General features: G+C 46.7%; 1 long non-coding RNA gene across 1 annotated transcript in view; it reads right to left on the bottom strand.

Moving 5' to 3' along the window:
* LOC140732765 (uncharacterized) overlaps positions 1-18,551 on the bottom strand; it is a 113,349-nt gene extending 94,798 nt beyond the window's left edge. Inside the window, exon 1 of the long non-coding RNA XR_012100131.1 lies at positions 18,382-18,551. This is a non-coding gene — a long non-coding RNA (uncharacterized lncRNA). The remainder of the gene's footprint in view (positions 1-18,381) is intronic.
* Between the last annotated feature and the right edge of the window lie 115 nt (positions 18,552-18,666).

Below are 18,666 nucleotides of genomic sequence, written 5' to 3'. Positions count from 1 at the left end.
TTAAGTTAAGGGGAGGGAAGTTCAAGGGGTATATTAGAGGAAGGTTTTTCACTCAGGATTTTCAGGAGTATTTGTGATTGCAGAATGTCTTACCAATGTTGCAACAACTACGATACTTTGTCACATTTGTGACGAGTATACACTAAGATCTCAAGGACGGAAATTGACTCCTCTTATTAAGAAAGCCTTTACTGTTCTTTGGGTGGAAAATTGGCGATTCAGACAAAGCCTGGGCTCCTCACGTCTGTTATACAACATGCACTGTCGATCGTAAAGCTTGGCTCGGAGGTGCTCGGAAGTCAATTCTGTGCTGTCCTGATGATATGGCGGGAGCAGAAGGATCACGTGACAGACTGCTACGTCCGTCTGACCAGCGTGTCTGGTGTCTCGGCTAAAAACAAGAAATCCATTGAGTGCCCCAATCTCCCTTCATCAACCTGCAGACACCCTCACACAAACACACAACCAAAACACACCCTCACACACAACCTATAACTTGTTGCCACAGATGGCTGTGGAAGCCAAGTCACTGGTTATATTTAAGGCAGAGATTGATGGATTGGTCAGGGATGAAGGGATATGGGGAGAAGGCAGGAGATTGGGGCTGAGAGGGAAAAATGGTTCAGCTATGTTGGAATGCTAGAGTAAATTTTCTCTCCATTTGGAAAATTGTCATTTCTTTGCCTATTCTCAGAATCAATCCAAGTCCTTCTGCACCCTCTCTCCTTCCACAATTCTACCTGTCCCTCCACATATCTCTGTATCATCCACAAACTTGGCCACAAAGCCAGCAATTCTATCAGCCAAATCACTGATATACAATGTACAGAGAAGTAGCCCCAAAACTGACCCCTGAGGAACGGCAGCCAATCAGAAAAGAACCTCTTAAATTCCCACTCTTTGCCCCCTTCCAATAGCCAAAGCTCTATCCATGCTCGTATTTCTCCTGAAATGCCATGCACTCTTGCTAAGCTCGCTTACCTTCATACTTCAACTTTTCCTTCCTTGTGGCTGTTGTAGTTGCCCTCTGTTGGTTTTTCGAACGTTTCCCAGTCCCACTTGGTGGTAAGTTTCACCTCACTAGGACCTTAAAGGAGACACATTTGCAAATTGATAGTCGATAGTGATTGGGTAATCAGGTAATGAACAGCAGCTAATAGAATGAAGTTGGGGTCAAGCAGGCTGGAGTCTTTGGAGTTGGGAGCTGAGAGGCTCTGGCGTGAAGAGGCTGAGTAAGTGACCCAGGTGTGGGGAGGGGGAGCAGTGAGAAGTCGCAGGTAAGACCTTCCTTAAGATGCTTTATTTTGCTGTTGACCTTTGACATTGTTTCAGTGCAGACAGGAAGGTAGTGTTGGATTAGAGTAACATTGTTCTTTTTCTTCCAGTTTGCTAATAATGTTTATATAATCACCTGTATGAGTAATTGTTCATTGAGTTTTCAGTAACAGTAGTACAGGTGATTCTGTACTTTTCCAGAAGCTCCTTTGCAGTGTGTGTCATACAATTGAACTTGACCAGTTGATAGGTTATTCTGTATCACTGGAAACTCTCAGTTTTTATCCGAATGTTTCTCCACTTGGTAATAAATGCAACTCTGCTGATGCCTCTTTAATTCATGTTTTGGTTTTGCCCTAAAATTGAAAAGTTTTGGCGGGAAATATTCCATACCTTCTCACAACTTTTTAGGGTCCAATTTGACCCAAATCCCCTGACCACCATGTTTGGTATTATTGCAAATGAAGATATAACTTTAAATACTCCTAACTTACAGGTTTTAGTTTTTACCTCTCTTTTAGCAAGGAGAACAATCTTACTTAAATGGAAGGAGTCTACCCCTCCTGCACATCTTCAATAGCTACGTGATATTACGTCTTATTTAAACTTAGAGAAGATCCGCTGCTCAGTCTTAAATTTGAAACAATCTTTTTATGATATCTGGGGATCTTTCCTAAATTACTTTTCCAATTTATAAAGCTTAACAGTGCACAGACTTTTATGTATATTTCTATCTTCTCTTCTTAAGCGAATATGTTTTTTTTTCTAATTTATCTATTATCATCCATCAGCTTTTTTCTTTGGTAGTTGGTAGGGGGTTGACTTTTTTATATAAAAAATTTCTTTTATGATGTATGACCTATCTTTAAATTTTTGATTACAGAGTGGTATACCTTTATGTGATATGCTATAACATTTTGATCAATTCTATTACAATATATGAATGTACACAATTTATGTTATGTATCACTCTGTAAATCTTGTTTTTTCTTCTGAATAAAAATATTGTGAAAAGAAAAGGACCAGCGGGAGGAAACTGTGAGCTCCAACTTGTGCCCATTCGACTGTTTCATTAAAATGGGCCCTTTTCTTTTTGTTTTACTTTACTAACCCTTTAGTCAAATGAAGAATTAAAGAGTTAAATCATTTAATTGTACTTGCTGTTATTTCGTGGTACTGATTTGTAACGGGGGAACAGATCACACAGCATCCACACGCACAAGAGGTTTTCCACCTCAGGTTTCTCTAGACTAACACTGTCAGCCGAACTTTCAGCACTCTGAAGATTAAAATAAATGATGCCCACAAAGCAGGAGAATGCTATAAGAAGATAGCAAAGCGTTTTCAGGTAGCTGTTTCCTTAGTTCGTGATGTAATTAAGAAATGGCAGTTAACAGGAATGGTGGAAGGCAAGTTGAGGTCTGGAAGACCAAGAAAACCTTCCAAGCAAACTGCACGGAGGATTGCTAGAAAGGTAACTCAAAACCCGTTTGACTGCAAAAAGACCTTCAGGAAGATTTAACAGACTCTGGAGTAGTGATGCACTGTTCTACTGTACAGTGACACCTGCACAAATATGACCTTCATGGAAGAATCATCAGAAGAAAACCTTTCCTGTGTCCTCACCACAAAATTCAGCGTCAGAAGTTTGCAAAGGAACATCTAAACAAGCCTGATGCATTTTAGAAACAAGTCCTGTGGACTCTGATGAAGTTAAAATAGAACTTTTTGACCGCAATGAGCAAAGGTATGTTTGGGGGAAAAAAGTGTAGAATTTCATGAAAAGAACACTTCTCCAACTGCCCTCTCCTCTCCACCCACCCCCCACCCCCCACTTGGGCTTGTGTTGCAGCCAGTGGCACGGGGAACATTTCACTGGCAGAGGGAAGAATGAATTCAATTAAATACTAGCAAATTCTGGCTACAGAAAGTGTTTATGAGCTGTGATACTTGCCAAAGGAGGTGTTACTAAGTACTGACCATGCAGGGTGCCCAAACTTTTCTTCGGGCCCTTTTTTTTTGTTATTTTGAAACTGTGAAAGATGGAAATAAAAAAGTAATCTTGCTTAAAATATTAAGGAAATGTGTCATCTTTAACCTTATGCCTTTTGGAAATCAGGTCATCTTTTACTCGCTTAACTATTCACAGTAACAGAAATTTTGACCAGGGGTGCCCAAACTTTTGCATGCCACTGTATATGGATTTCACCAAGACATTTGATAAGGTTCCCCATGCAAGGCTCATTCAGAAAGTAAGGAGGCATGGGATCCAAAGAGACCTTACTTTGTGGATGCAGAATTGGCTTGCCCACAGTAGGCAAAGTTTGGTTATAGATAGCTCGTACTCCTGCGTGGAGTTCAGTGACCAGCGGTGTGCTTCAGGGATCTGTTCTGGGACCCCTCCTTCTTGTGAATTTTATAAATGACCTGGATGAGGAAGTGGAGGGATGGGTTAGTACATTTGCTGATGACACAAAAGTTGGGGGTGTTGTAGACAGTGTGGAGGGCTGAATGGCGGGAGCTGCGAGAAGATTGCACGGCCCAAAAGTGAGGATCTTTGATGACGGATGTTGCCTTCTCAAGGCAGCTCCTCCTGTAGGTACTCCCAATGGTGGAACGGGAATGTGTGTGTGAGTGGGAGAGACGTACAGATCCTATGTCCAGGGAGCGGGAGCGGATCTGGTGTCAGATCTGGAAGAAGGGACCGAGTGTAGTGTATCTAAGTTTGCTGATGATGCTAAATTGAGTGTAAAAGCAAATTGTGCCGAAGATACAGAGAGTCTGCAGAGAGATATAGATAGGTTAAGTGAGTGGGCAAGGGTCTCGCTGATGGAATACAATGGTAGGTAAATGTGTAAATGCTTGGGAAGGGAAAATGGAAGAGCAGATTATTAGTTAAATGGGGAAAAATTACAGCATGGTACTGTGCACAGGGACTAGGGAGTGATTGTGCATGAATCACAAAAGGTTGGTTTGCAGGTGCAGCAGGCTATCAAGAAGGCAAATGGGATGTTGGCCTTCATTGCTAGAGAGATTGAATTTAAGAGCAACGAGGCTATGCTGCATCTGTACAGGGTACTGGTGAGGCCACACCTGGAGAACTGCGTGCAGTTCTGGTCTCCTTACTTGAGGAAGGATGGACTGGCTTTGGAGGTGGTGCTCACCAGGCTGATTCTAGAGATGAGGGGATTAGACTATGAGGACAGATTGAGTCGCTTGGGAATGTACTGACTGGAATTCAGAAGAAGGAGAAGACATAAAACAATCATCCATGAATAAATCATGAAAACATGTTATTCCTTAAAACAAAAGCTTGATCAATTGTAGATGGTTGGAAAAAAAAGTTAGTTACAATAGGAATTGACAAGATAAATTTATTCAATCCAAAATATTTATGAAATTGAAACCATATTTATATTGTATGTTTAACTATTGGATTAATCATTTGTTTATTCAATTTAGTAACTGCAAAGGGAAGCGCAGCTCCTAGAATAGAAGCCAATGAAAACCCCTGTAGAGAATCCCGCTCAAGGTTCATCCATCTTGGGGATTGAGTTTCATCCAGCTCATGTCCAAAATGTTAAATATCGAATATAAATTGCCCAATAATAAAATCTAAGATTTGGCAAAGCCAAACCGCCTTCCTTTTTTGATTTCTGTAAATATTTCTTTCTTAAGCTGGGATTTCTATACTGCCATATATATGAAGAAATTTTAGAATCAATAATATCAAAAAAAGATTTGGGAATAAAAATTGATACCTCCTGAAATAGTTACAGAAATGTAGGTAAAATAAACATCTTAATCGCATTAATTCTACCAATCAAAGATAAGGACATTGGGGACTATTTAGTAAACAGTTGTTTAACATGATCAATTAAAGGTAAAAAAAAATTAACTTTTAGTAGATCCTTATACTTAGCAATTTTAACCCCCAAGTAAAATAATCAGTAACCAATCTAAATGGTGATTGTCTGTAAATTGGAACTTGCATATTTAATGGGAAAAGCACACTCTTATCAAGACTCAATTTGTAACCAGAAAATCTACTAAACTGGGCAAGTAGTGTTATAACTGCAGGAATGGATTTCTCCGAGTTAGAAATATATAACAGGTCATCTACATATAGTGATATTTTATGCGTCCCATTCCCCCGCATAATGCCAAATATATCAGGTAAATCATGAATAACAATTGCCAAGGGCTCCAAGGATATCAAATAGTAAAGGGCTAAAAGGACAGCCCTGTCTGGTACCTTGAAAAAGCCCAAAAGAAAGGGGATCTCTGATTATTGGTTAATACAGCAGCCAAGGGTATAACATTTGAATCCAAGATGAACTAAAATTAAATTTCTCAAGTATATTAAATAATCCCATTCATGTCTATCAAATGCCTCCTCGGTGTCAAGCGAAATAACACATTTTGAAGTATTAGATGACGTAGTGTATACAATGTTCATTAACCTCCTAATGTTAAAATGTGAGTAACGATTTTTAATAAATCCTGTCTGATCCTCAGAAATAATTTGAGGCAATACCTTCTCTAATCTAATTGCTAATATTTTGGAAAAGATCTTAGAATCCACATTCAACAAAGATATAGGCCGGTATGATGCACATTCAGTGAGGTCTTTATCTTTTTTAGGAATTAAATAGATGCTTCATAAACGGATTGTGGTAATTTACCTACTAATAAAGCATCTTTAAACATTCTGCATAACCAGGGAGAGAGTAAATCTCAAAAAGTTTTTTAAAATTTCAGCTGTATATCCATCTGGGCCAGGTGCTTTACCAGAATTTATTGAAAAAATTGCCTTCTTCAGTAATGGGTGCATCTAATGCAAAACATTCATGAACTGGTAATTTCAGAATATTTAATTTCCTTAAAAAAAATCATGCATTATAGTAGGATCATCCAGAAATTCTGATTGGTATAAATTAGTATAAAATTCTTGAAAAGATTTATTAATTTCATCATGGTTAACCGACAAAGTACTGTCCCGTCTACGAACTTTATTAATCTGTCATTCCGCCAAAGCAGCTTTCAATTGTTTAGCCAATAATTTATTTGATTTATCACCATGTATATAAAATTGACTCCTAGATTTAAGTAATTGGTTTTCAATCAGAGATGTTATTAACAAGCTATGTTGTATCTGAAGTTCAACTCTCTCTGTAAAGCTCCAAATTGGGAGCAATAGAATATTATTTATCAACTTCTTTAATCTTATCAACCAATGTACGTATCTCACTATTAATTCGTTTATGAAATTAATATGAAATAATTTGTCCACGGATAAATGCTTTAGAGGTATCCCATAATATCCCACCAGAAATTTCTTCCGTTGAATTAGATGAAAGGAAAAATTCAATCTGTTCTTTAATGAAATTAACAAAATTTCAATCTTGAAGCAAGATAGAATTGAACCACCATTGTCTAGTACTAAAATTCACATCATTAAATTTAATTGATAATTTCAAAGGGCATGATCGGAAATGGCGATTGCATCATACTCACAGGTAGTAACAGACGAAACTAAACGAGAATCAATAAAGAAATAATCAATTCCAGAATAATTATGATAAATGTGAGAAAAGAAAGAGAACTCTTTTTCATTAGGATGTAAAAACCCTCCAAATTTCTAAAATTCCTGAGTCAACTAAAAAGGAATTAATAAAGGTAGTGTAGCGGTGTGCTACACGCAGCGCTAAAATAACGACACGGAGTCGGTAAACTGCAATCAAAGAATATTTTATTCGAACTTCACAGCCTTGCTTTAAAGCCTCCCTCATCCCGCCCTCCCCGGGCGCGGATGCTCCAAGAGACACGTACTCACAAACCCCCGCAGGCTTTTCTCCCTTTGTTGCGGACCTGGCCTTTGTGCCTGCACGCTGGCTAATTGTGAGCTGGTTCGAGTGTGCTAGGAAATGGGTCGCCACATAACACCCCCCCCCCCCCCGGAACCGGCGATACACCCCCCAATGTCCACAGTCTGGGCCGGACCCTGTTTGGGAGGTCGGCCTCGGCGCCGCGGTGCCGGAAACTCGACCGGTTGCGCCAGGTCCACGTGGGCCGGTTTGAGTCGGTCCACCGTGAAAACCTCCTCTCTCCCCCCAACGTCCAGCACGAACGTGGACCCGTTGTTCCGGAGCACCGTGAACGGCCCCTCGTAGGGCCGTTGCAGCGGTGGCCGATGCCCGCCCTTTCGTACAAACACGAACTTACAGTTCTGCAGGTCTTTGGGTACGCAGGTCGGGTTCTGCCTATGCTGCAAAGTGGGTATGGGGGCCAGGTCACCGAGCCTCTCGCGTAGTCTGCCCAGGACCGCTGCGGGTTCTTCCTCTTGCCCCCTTGGGGCTGGTATGAACTCCCCGGGGACAACCAGGGGTGCGCCGTACACCAACTCGGCCGATGAGGTGTGCAGATCGTCTTTGGGCTCCGTGCGGATGCCGAGTAGGACCCAAGGAAGCTCGTCCACCCAGTTAGCTCCTCGCAGGCGGGCCATGAGAGCCGACTTTAGGTGACGGTGTAAACGCTCCACTAGTCCGTTCGACTGTGGGTGGTAGGCAGTGGTGTGGTGCAGCTGAGTCCCCAAAAGGCTGGCCATAGCTGACCACAGGCTGGAGGTGAACAGGGCGCCTCTGTCGGAGGTAATGTGGGCCGGTACACCATAGCGGGACACCCAGGCGGCGATCAGTGCCTGGGCGCAAGATTCGGAGGTGGTGTCGGTGAGCGGGATCGCCTCTGGCCATCTTGTGAACCGGTCCACGATAGTCAGGAGGTGCCGCGCTCTGCGCGACACTGGCAAGGGGCCCACGATATCCACATGAATGTGGTCGAAACACCGGTGGGTGGGGTGGAACTGCTGTGGCAGGGCTTTGGTGTGCCGCTGCACCTTGGCCGTCTGGCAGTGCATGCACGTTCTGGCCCATTCACTGGCCTGCTTGCGGAGTCCGTGCCAAACGAACCTGCTGGAGACCATCCGGACGGTAGTGCGGATGGAGTGGTGCGCTAAGTTATGAATGGAGTTGAAAACACGTCGCCGCCAAAGTGCCGGGACGACGGGATGGAGCTGGCCGGTGGCGACGTCACAGAGTAGGGTCCTCTCACCTGGGCCTACGGGGAGGTCCTGGAGCTGCAAACCGGAGACTGCGGTTCTGTAACTCGGGATATCCTCGCCTGCCTGCTGCGCCTCTGCCAGCGCCTCAAAGTCTACCCCTTGGGAAAGGGCGTGAATGTTAGGGTGAGAGAGCGCGTCCGCCACGACATTGTCCTTACCCGAGACGTGCCGGACGTCCGTCGTGTATTCAGAGATGTAGGACAGATGGCGCTGCTGGCGGGACGACCAGGGATCGGACACCTTCATGAACGTAAAGGTAAGCGGTTTGTGGTCCGTGAACGCGGTGAAGGGCCTGCCTTCTAAGAAGTACCTGAAATGCCGGATTGCCAGGTATAGCGCCAACAGCTCCCGGTCGAAAGCACTGTATTTGAGCTCGGGTGGCCGCAGGTGTTTGCTGAAAAACGCCAGGGGTTGCCAGCGGCCCTCGATGAGCTGCTCCAGTATCCCACCGACTGCCGTGTTAGATGCGTCCACTGTGAGGGCGGTAGGGACGTCCATTCTGGGGTGCACTAGCATCGCGGCGTTCGCCAAGGCTTCCTTCGTTTGAATGAAAGCGGCGGTGGACTCCTCGTCCCAGGTAATGTCCTTGCCCAGACCGGACAGCAGGGCGAACAGGGGGCGCATGATCCTGGCAGCTGAAGGGAGGAAGCGGTGGTAGAAATTGACCATACCTACGAATTCCTGAAGGCCTTTGACCATGGGGGGTCGGGGGAAATGGCGGACCGCATCTACCTTAGCGGGCAGAGGGGTTGCCCCGTCTGTGGTAATCCTGTGGCCCAGGAAGTCAATGGTGTCGAGCCCGAATTGGCATTTGGCCGGGTTGATTGTTAGACCGTAGTCATTCAGCCGGGCATAGAGTTGATGGAGGTGGGACAGATGCTCCTGACGACTGCTGCTGGCTATGAGGATGTCGTCCAAATAGATGAATGCGAAGTCCAGGTCGCGTCCCACCGCGTCCATTAACCGCTGAAACGTCTGTGCGGCATTCTTCAGGCCGAACGGCATGCGGAGGAACTCGAAAAGGCCGAACAGGGTGATGAGAGCCGTTTTGGGGACGCCGTCCGGATGCATCGGGATTTGATGGTATCCTCGGATGAGGTCTACCTTGGAGAAGATCCGTGCGCCGTGCAGGTTTGCTGCAAAGTCCTGAATGTGCGGCACAGGGTAGCGGTCCGGTGTGGTAGCCTCGTTCAGCCTGCGGTAGTCGCCGCATGGTCTCCAGCCCCCTGTCGCTTTGGGCACCATGTGCAGGGGGGAGGCCCATGAGCTGTCGGACCACCGGATGATCCCCAATTCCTCCATCCTCTTGAACTCCTCCTTCGCAAGTCGGAGCTTGTCCAGGGTAAGCCGCCGAGCGCGGGCATGGAGGGGTGGTCCTTGGGTCAGGATGTGGTGCTGTACGCCGTGTCGGGGCATGGCTGCCGTGAACTGCGGTGCCAGAACCGATGGGAAATCCGCCAGGACCCTGGTGAAGTCGTTGTCGGACAGCGTGATGGAGCTGAGGTGAGGGGCTGACAACTGGGCTGCACCCAGGGAGAACGTCTGAAAGGTCTCGGCATGGACCAGTCTCTTCCTGGGCAGGTCGACCAGTAGGCTGTGAGACCGCAAAAAACCCGCACCCAGAAGCAGTTGGGATACGGCGGCCAGTGTGAAGTCCCACGTGAACTGGCTGGAGCCGAACTGTAGCCGCACCGGACGGGTGCCATAGGTCCTTACTGTGCTGCCGTTCACGGCCCTCAGGGGGGGACCCGGTGCCCTGTTGCGGGTGTCGTAACTCGTCGGAGGTAAGACGCTGATCTCGGCACCGGTGTCGACCAAAAACCGGCGTCCCGACCTGCTGTCCCAAACATACAGGAGGCTATCCCAAAGGCCAGCCGCCTTAGCCATCAGCGGCGGCTGGTCCTGGCGTTTCCCGGGAACTGGCAGGGCGGGCGACAACGGCGGGCTTCTGCACCCCACCGCTGGTGGTAGAAACACCATTGTTTGTTGGGCTCCCCACTCCTGCCTCTGGGGTTAGGGGGCTCTGCGGCCGGGCCCGGACTGGTCTGCTGCTGGGAGCGTGGCCGGGTGATCAGTGCGATGGACGCCCCACTCACCTTCTTGGCGTTCCACAGCAAGTCCGCCCGGGCTGCCACCTTCCGGGGGTCACTGAAATCTGCGTCGGACAGCAGCAGGCATATGTCCTCAGGCAGCTGCTCTAGGAATGCCTGCTCAAACATGAGGCAGGGTGTGTGTCCGTCGGCCAGAGACAACATCTCATTCATTAAAGCTGATGGATGCCTGTCTCCTAAGCCATCCAGGTGCAGTAAACGGGCAGCTCGCTCGTGGCGTGAGAGTCCGAAAGTCCTTAGGAGCAGGGCTTTGAATTCCGTGTACTTGCCGTCCGCCAGGGGAGACTGTACGAACTCCGCAACCTGGGCCGCTGTGTCCTGGTCGAGGGAGCTCACCACGTAGTAGTAACGGGTGTCCTCCGAGGTTATCTGCCGAACGTGGAATTGGGCTTCTGCTTGCTGGAACCAAAGGTGAGGTCGTAGCGTCCAGAAGCTTGGCAGTTTCAACGAAACCGCATGAACAGATGCGGCGTCGGTCATCTCCGGTCCAAAAATCGTTTGGACCGTCAGGGTCACCAATTGTAGCGGTGTGCTACACGCAGCGCTAAAATAACGACACGGAGTCGGTAAACTGCAATCAAAGAATATTTTATTCGAACTTCACAGCCTTGCTTTAAAGCCTCCCTCATCCCGCCCTCCCCGGGCGCGGATGCTCCAAGAGACACATACTCACAAACCCCCGCAGGCTTTTCTCCCTTTGGTGCGGACCTAGCCTTTGTGCCTGCACGCTGGCTAATTGTCAGCCGGTTCGAGTGTGCTAGGAAGTGGGTCGCCACAGTAGCAGATTTGTTTGGAAGTACCTGATTGGGCGCAGACATATCCAACATAGGATTCAAACAGCAATTAAAATCTCTGACCATTATTAACCTATATTCATTTAATTTAGGAAGAGATATAAATAGCTGCTTAAAGAATTCAGGGTAGTCTGTATTTGCTGCATAAACATTAACCAAAACTACTTTTTGGTTATAGAGTAAACCAGTCATTAACAGAAATCTACCATAAGGATCTGAGATTATGTCATGACGAACAAATGAGATTGAAGGGTCTATAAAAATGTAAACACCTTTCACTTTGGTCGATGAGTTTGAGTGAAACTGTTGCCCTATCCAAAACCTTAAAAAAAATGCTAATTATCCTCCTTCCTCAAGAGTCTGCTGTGCAAAAATAATCTGAGCAGTCAATCTACGAAAAATTTTGAAAAACTTCTTCCGTTTAATTGGATGATTCAAACCATTCGTGTTCCATGAAACAAAGTTAATAATATTATCCATTTTCCTTAAATAAGCCATATGTTATGTAAAGGGTTAACCAAGTTGCATAGGAAACTCATGAACAAGGAAGTGGAAAAAAGTTTAAAGAGGAATGGAAAGTTAGAACAATACAGATATTTTTGTAATTTCAAGGCAGCCCAAAAGAAAACACAAAATACTCTGCAGATGCTGGGGTCAAAACAACACGTACAACACACTGGAGGAACTCAGCAGGTCGGGCAGCATCCGTGGAAACGAACAGTCAATGTTTCGGGCCGAGACCCTCATCAGGACTGAAAATGGAGGGGGCAGGGGCCCTATAACGAAGGTGGGTGGGAAGGAGAAGGCTGGTAGGTGCCAGGTGAAAAACCAATCAGAGGAAAGATCAAGGGATGGGGGGGGAAACAGGGAGGGGATAGGCAGGAAAGATGAAGAAGGAATGTAAGGGGACAGCACTGTGTCGTAGAAGGCGGCAGAATCATGAGAGAGTTGATAGGCAGTAGGAGGAGGAGGAGACAGAGTGAAACTGAGATGAGGGAAGGGAGAGGGAGGGAATTACTAGAAGTTGGAGAATTCAGTGTTCATACCAAGGGGCTGGAGGCTACCCAGACGGTATATGAGGTGTTGCTCCTCCAACCTGAGTTTGGCCTCATCATGGCAGTAGAGGAGGCCATGTATGGACATATCCGAATGGGAATGTGAAGCAGAGTTGAAGTGGGTGGCAACCGGGAGATCCTGTCTGTTGTGACGGACGGAGCGGAGGTGCTCGACGAAGCGGTCCCCCAATCTGCGTCGGGTCTCGCCGATGTAGAGGAGGCCGCACCGGGAGCACCGGATGCAATAGATTACGCCAACAGACTCACAAGTGAAGTGTTGCCTCACCTGGAAGGCTTGTTTGGGGCATTGAATGGTGGTAAGGGAGGAGGTGTAGGGACAGGTGTAGTACTTACACTTGCAGGGGCAAGTACCAGGTGGGAGATCTGTGGGGAGGGACGTGTGGACCAGGTAGTCGCGGAGGGAATGATTCCTGCGAAAAGCAGAGAGGGGTAGGGAGGGAAAGATGTCCTTAGTGGTGGGGTCCTGTTGAAGGTGGCGGAAGTTGCGGAGGATAATATGCTGGACCCGGAGGCTGGTGGGGTAGTAGGTGAGGAAAAGGGGGACACAGTCCCTGTTGCGGTGATGGGAGGATGGGGTGAGGGCCAAAGTGCGGGAAGTGGAGGAGAGGTGGGTGAGGGCATCATTCATGACGGCAGAAGGGAAACCATGATCTTTAAAGAATTTAGACATTTGAGGTGTCCTGGAATGGAAAGCCTCACCTGGGAGCAGATAGACAATAGGTGCAGAAGTAGACCATTCGGCCCTTCGAGCCTGCACTGCCATTTTGAGATCATGGCTGATCATCTACTATCAATACCCGGTTCCTGCCTTGTCCCCATATCCCTTGATTCCCCTATCCATAAGATACCTATCTAGCTCCTTCTTGAAAGCATCCAGAGAACTGACCTCCACTACCTTCCGAGGCAGTGCATTCCAGACCCCCACAACTCTCTGGGAGAAGAAGTTTTTCCTTAACTCTGTCCTAAATGACCTACCCCTTATTCTCAAACCATGCCCTCTGGTACTGGACTCTCCCAGCATCTGGAACATATTTCCTGCCTCTATCTTGTCCAATCACTTAATAATCTTATACGTTTCAATCAGATCCCCTCTCAATCTCTTTAATTCCAGCGTGTACAAGCCCAGTCTCTTTAACCTCTCTGCGCAAGACAGTCCAGACATCCCAGGAATTAACCTCGTGAATCTACGCTGCACTTCCTCTACAGCCAGGATGTCTTTCCTTAACCCTGGAGACCAAAACTGTACATAATACACCAGGTGTGGTCTCACCAGGGCTCTGTACAAATGCAAGAGGATTTCCTTGCTCTTGTACTCAATTCCCTTTGTAATAAAGGCCAACATTCCATTAGCCTTCTTCACTGCCTGCTGCACTTGCTCATTCACCTTCAGTGACTGATGAACAAGGACTCCAAGATCTCTTTGTATTACTCCCTTAGCCAACTCTACACCGTTCAGATAATAATCTGCCTTCCTGTTCTTACTCCCAAAGTGGATAACCTCACACTTATTCACATTAAGCGCCATCTGCCAAGTATCTGCCCACTCACCCAGCCTATCCAAGTCACCCTGAATTCTCCTAACATCCTCATCACATGTCACACTGCCACCCAGCTTAGTATCATCAGCAAATTTGCTGATGTTATTTTCTATGCCTTCATCCAAATCATTAACATAAATGGTAAACAGCTGTGGTCCCAATACCGAGCCCTGCGGCACCCCACTAGTCACCACCTGCCATTCCGAGAAACACCCATTCACCGCTACCCTTTGCTTTCTATCTGCCAACCAGTTTTCTATCCATGTCAATGCCTTCCCCCCGATGCCCTGAGCTTTGATTTTACCCACCAATCTCCTATGTGGGACCATATCAAATGCCTTCTGAAAATCGAGGTACACTACATCCACTGGATCTCCCCCGTCAAACTTCCTGGTTACATCCTCGAAAAACTCCAAACAGATTAGTCAAGCATGATTTATCCTTGGTAAATCCATGCTGGCTCGGCCCAATCCTATTACCGCTATCTAGATATGCCACTATATCATCCTTAATAATGGACTCTAGCATCTTTCCCACCACTGATGTCAGGCTGACAGGTCGATAGTTCTCTGTTTTCTCCCTCCCTCCTTTCTTAAAAAGTGGGATAACATTAGCCATTCTCCAATCCTCAGGAACTGATCCTGAATCTAAGGAACATTGGAAAATGATTACCAATGCATCCGCAATTTCCAGGGCTACCTCCTTTAGTACCCTAGGGTGCAGACCATCTGGACCTGGGGATTTGTCAGCCTTCAGTCCCATCAGTCTTCTCATCACCGTTTCCTTCCGAATGTCAATCTGTTTCATTTCCTCTGTTACCCTATGTCCTTGGCCCATCCATACATCTGGGAGATTGCTCGTGTCTTCCTTAGTGAAAACAGATCTAAAGTACTCATTAAATTCTTCTGCCATTTCTCTGTTTCCCATAACAATTTCACCCAATTCATTCTTCAAGGGCCCAACATTGTTCTTAACTATCTTCTTTCTCTTCACATACCGAAAAAAGCTTTTGCTATCTTCCTTTATATTCCTGGCTAGCTTGCGTTCGTACCTCATTTTTTCTCCCCGTATTGTCTTTTTAGTTAAGTTCTGTTGTTCCTTAAAAACTTCCCAATCATCTGTCCTCCCACTCACCTTAGCTCCGTCATATTTCCTTTTTTAAAAAAAATACTATGCAGTCTCTGACTTCCTTTGTCAACCACTGAGGCCCCTTTCCCCCCTTTGAATCCTTCCTTCTCCGGGGGATGAACTGATTTTGCACCTTGTGCATTATTCCCAAGAATACCTGCCATTGCTGTTCCACTGTCTTTTCTGCTAGGCTATCCGTCCAGTCAACTTTGGCCAGCTCCTCCCTCATGGCTCCATAGTTTCCCTTGTTCATCTGCAACACTGACACCTCCGAGCTGCCCTTATCCTTCTCAAATTGCAGATAAAAGCTTATCATATTGTGATCACTACCTCCTAATGGCTCCTTTACTGCGAGATCACTTATCAAATCCTGTTCATTACATAACACTAAATCCAGAATAGTCTTGTCCCTGGTCGGCTCTCGTACAAGCTGTTCCAAGAATGCATCCCGTAGGCACTCTACAAACTCCCTATCCTGGGGTCCAGCACCAACCTGATTCTCCCAGTTCACCTGCATGTTGAAATCCCCCATAATTACTGCAACATTACCTTTGCCACATGCCAATGTTAACTCCCTATTCAACTTGCACCCAATATCCATGCTACTGTTTGGTGGCCTGTAGACAACACCCATTTGGGTCCTTTTGCCCTTACTGTTCCTCAGTTCTATCCACACAGACTATACTTCTCCTGACCCTATATCCCCCCTTGCAAAGGACTGAATCTCATTCCTCACCAACAGGGCCACCCCACCCCCTCTGCCCACATTTCTGTCCCTACGATAGCACGTATACCCTTGTACATTCATTTCCCAGGTCTGATCTCCCTGCAGCCACGTCTCCGTTATCCCAACAACATCATAGTTACCCATTCGCACCTGGGCTTCAAGCTCATCCGCCTTATTTCTGACACTTTGTGCATTCAGATATAGAATTTTTAACCCATTTCTCCTCTCTCTGTTTGAATCGCTGCCTATTGTGCTTAACCCAGCTCTCTGAACTCCCATCGGGCTATACGGCCCTAGAATTTTGTTGTCCTTCCTACATTTACTTATTCTTTCAACACATTTAACTCCATGTTCCGTCAGACCATCCCTCTATACACGAGTCCTCCTTATCACTTGTTCCGCCCCACCTTCCTCTACTACACACTTAATATTCCGGAACCGTGTAGTCCCCACCTGTCCTTTATTCTTCATCTCGCTATCCTTTTTCACATTCTGGATCCCCGACCCCTGCAAATTTAGTTTAAACTCCCCCCAAGAAGCTCTGGCAAACTTCCCTGCAAGAATGTTAGTACCGCTCCAGTTCAGGTGTAAACCGTCCCTTCGGAACAGATCCCACCTTCCCTGGAACAAAGCCCAATTATCTAAAAACCTGAAGCCCTCCCTCCTGCACCATCCTCTCAGCCACGTATTAATCTGTATAATCTTTCTGTTCCTTGCCTCACTCGCACGTGGCACAGGTAGCAATCCTGAGATTGTTACCCTGGAGGTCCTGCTCTTCAGCTTCGCACCTAACTCCCTGAACTCCCTACGCAGGACCCCCTCACTCATCCTACCCACATCATTGGTCCCTACATGGACCACAACATCTGGATTCTTGCCCTCCCTCTCGAGAGTAACCTGCACCCGATCTGAGATGTCTCGGACCCCGGCACCAGGGAAGCAACATACCATCCGAGACTCCCGATCTTCCCCACAAAATCTCCTATCTGCCTCCCTGACTATAGAATCCCCTATCAATACCGCTCTCTTCTCTTCCCTCCTCCCCTTCCTAGTCGAGGGTCCAACCTCAGTGCCAGAGACAGGACCACTGCAGTTTGTTCCTGGTAGGTCATCCCCACCAACAGTATCCAATTATACTTATTGTTGATGGGAACGGCCACAGGGGTGCTCTGCTCTCTCTGTCTGCTCCCCCTGCCTCTCTTGACTGTCACCCATTTGCCTACCTCCTGTCTTTTCGGTGTGACTACCTCCCGATACCTCTTATCTATCTCTGCCTCCCGAATGATCCGTAGTTCATCCAGCTCCTGCTCCAATTCCCTAACTCGGTCTGATAGGAGCTGCAGCTGGATGCACCTTTTGCAGGTGTGGTCATGAGGGACAACTGTGTTAACCCTGACCTCCCACATACTGCATACGGAGCACACCACTGCTCCAACTGTCTCCCCCATTACCTGATCCCAGATTAGTCAGAATAAATGAAAAGCAAGCTTCTTGTCGAAGCCCGCTGAGCCAAAGCCCAGCACTCTGCTCCTGCGCACTCCGCTGCTCGCACCGACACTGGCAAAGAGAGAGAGGAACTGGGAATAGGGAGTGGCATTTCTGCATTTGGCAGGGTGGGAAGAGGTATAATCAAAGTAGTTATGGGAGCCAGTGGGTTTATAGAAGATGTCAGTGGACAGTCTGTCTCCAGAGATGGAGACAGAGAGATCGAGAAAGGGGAGAGAAGTGTCCGAGATGGAACAATTGAATTTGAGGGTTGGGTGGAAGTTAGAGGCAAAGTCGATGAAATTGACGAGCTCAAAAGCAAACTACTTAACTAAAGAAGACCCCTCCCCCAAAGCCAGGAAACTATGAGACCCGCCCCAAACTCCATCTCTCCATGGCAAGTCTCCAAATTTTAAAGAAAAAAAATCACCCATAGTCAAAACAATGCCAGACACCAGCTAAGTAAAAAAAACTTTATACACCATCTTAGAAAACAAGGTCTTAAGAATTAAATCAGAATACAATCTGCATATTAATTAATCACCAAGTCAAAATGTTAATACTTTCCTAAAACTAATAACTAAAAATAAAAAGGCTTAGTAATAAATAAAAGGAAAGAGAACTTTAATATAGAGCAGACATAAACCAAAACAAAGTATTTAAAACCTCAGCCCAAGGGCACGACTGCACAAACTTAAAATGTCCGAATCTGTAAGCTGATTGTTAACTAATAAACCTGTGAATCTGTGGAATTCTCTGCCCAATGAAGCAGTGGAAGCTCCCTCAGTAAATATATTTAAGATGAGGTTGGATGGATTTTTGCATAGTTTGGGGGATTAAGGGTTATGGGGAAAAGGCAGGTAGGTGGAGATGAGTTCATGACCAGATGGACATTATCTTATTGAATGGCGGAGCAGGCTCGACGGGCCAGAGGGCCAACTCCAGCTCCTTCTCACGTTCCTACGTAAACGAGACGGCTCCGCTCTCTGTCGACTTCAGTCGATAGGCGGGAGGGCGGATGGGAGAAACGACAAACAAGTAGAATTGAGTTAAACCGCGGAGAGGCTAAATTCACGGCACACACGTACTCGTTCTCTGGGTTCGGGACACGGTAGCGCTGAACTTACCCGCTCCTCCTCCAGTGAACAGCATCATCTCACTGCCCCGTGGTAGCCGACAGAGTGGGGAGATTTCAATCCAAATCCCACTGGCCGGAGGGAAAGGTACGAGGGAGGAGTGAGCTGGAAAGTCGGGAGAACAACAGTCACAAGAAGCAGAACCAGCTCTCTTCTGCTTCCGAACCCGGAAGCGAGTCGGATTATATGGTGATGAGTCACGTGGCCCTCGTGAACATTTTAACACTGGCACTGACAGTGGCACGTGATGCACAAGATGCAACCGAGCGATTTCGC

This window comes from Hemitrygon akajei, chromosome 1, assembly GCF_048418815.1.
Source record: "Hemitrygon akajei chromosome 1, sHemAka1.3, whole genome shotgun sequence".
Classification (NCBI taxonomy): domain Eukaryota; kingdom Metazoa; phylum Chordata; class Chondrichthyes; order Myliobatiformes; family Dasyatidae; genus Hemitrygon; species Hemitrygon akajei.
The sequence above is the reverse complement of the archived record's forward strand: the minus strand, read 5'-3'. Positions and strand labels throughout refer to the sequence as shown.